Below are 1,490 nucleotides of genomic sequence, written 5' to 3'. Positions count from 1 at the left end.
ACAATTACGATGATTACAACTGTAAGGAACATGCCAATGTAAGATATCCATTTATCTAACCGATGTCGTCTTTCGATTATCTTCAGTACAGAATTAGACAAACCAACAGTATTGAGAATGTCTAGAGCTTTCCGCTGTGCTTGCTTCAAACGATCTCTTTGTTCTGCATACTTTGAAAGAACAGCCACTCCAGTAGCATAAGCCTCATCAAGCATGTATGATGAATTACGTGCCGACTGCCTGGCTCGGGTTTCATCGTCAAAAATTTGCATTACATGAGCAGAGTCCCCATTTTTTCTGTGTATTCGTTACTATATTGCAGTAATCTACCCCGAGATTTGAGAGCTGTCTTTGTGTGTTGTCCACGCATAACTTCTTCGTCGACATTCTCATGCGCTCCCTCCATCTGCCGATTTAAAACCCCAACTCCATCCAAATTGTCCGAGCTTGTGTCTCTTCAAAGAAAACCCTCTTTCCTTGTGACCAGTGGTCTTTGTGTGCTGTCCACGCACCCGAAGGCCCCAGTAGTGACGAAGACCGCGGTGGTTCCTGATCTTCTTCAAGCGTTCCAAGTCATCCCTGAGTTTCATGTCAAGAGCATTGGATACCACCTGAGTGGTTCGGCCTGACATCGGCCTTCTTGCATACAAGGTTGGCCAAACGCCGACCAATTCCTTTGATAGAAGTCAGGGCAAACATGATCTTCTGTCGCCCATCAACATTGGTGTTGAGGACACGAAGAATGTGTTGAAACTCCTCATTTGCAATCAAAGACATTTTCGCAGAACGCGAGAAGCCTCAACAGTTGCCAGTGACGCTGGGTATTACGAAGACTGCAAGGGCTTTAGTATTATGCAGTTGATTTTTTAACTTCAGTATGGCGGTTTCTATATAGCGTTGAGCAGTTTGTTGAATTCATGATATACGCAGTTTATATGATTCAAAGCGTTCAAAATATTGCGGTGTTTCCAGAATGTTTTGTAGTATTGCATGATATATTGAAGTGATCCCTTGCGCATTTTTTCAAACATAGTAGTATTGCAGTGATATGTACAATGAAATGCTGATGCTTTTAGCAAATATTAGAGGGATTTGAAGGCTGTAACATAAAGTTTTTTTTTAGCAGAAGTAATTTTTTACAGAATGCATTCAATCATCTCTATGGTAGGAATAGTTCTCACTGGCAAGGAGAACTATTCTGAATGGTCTCGGATGGTAAAACACACCCTCATCTACAATGAGTTGTGGAAAGGAGTGTGTGTCGGAGAAGAAGACAAAGACCCTGTGCAGCCTACATCAGATAAAGAACTTTTCATTTGGGAAAACAAGAACAGCAAAGCCTATGCATTGATCGCAGCATCTGTAAATGAAGAAGTAAGTCGTCATATTTCATCCTATTCCACTGCCTTTGAAGCTTTACAAAAGCTGAGAGAACTCTATGATTCACATTCTGCACTTGAAGTTGTTCAGCTCATGATTAAACTCTTCAC

General features: G+C 41.5%; 1 pseudogene; it reads right to left on the bottom strand.

Moving 5' to 3' along the window:
- Positions 1 to 389: 389 nt before the first annotated feature.
- On the bottom strand, positions 390 to 778 carry LOC149197857 (small ribosomal subunit protein uS13z/uS13y/uS13x pseudogene; annotated as a pseudogene).
- Between the last annotated feature and the right edge of the window lie 712 nt (positions 779 to 1,490).

The sequence above is a fragment of the Pinus tabuliformis genome, chromosome 2_2, assembly GCF_031772625.1.
Source record: "Pinus tabuliformis cultivar Carrire ecotype Pingquan chromosome 2_2, CPIR1, whole genome shotgun sequence".
NCBI classification, from domain to species: Eukaryota; Viridiplantae; Streptophyta; class Pinopsida; order Pinales; family Pinaceae; genus Pinus; species Pinus tabuliformis.
This window is presented reverse-complemented; position numbering and strand designations above follow the sequence as displayed.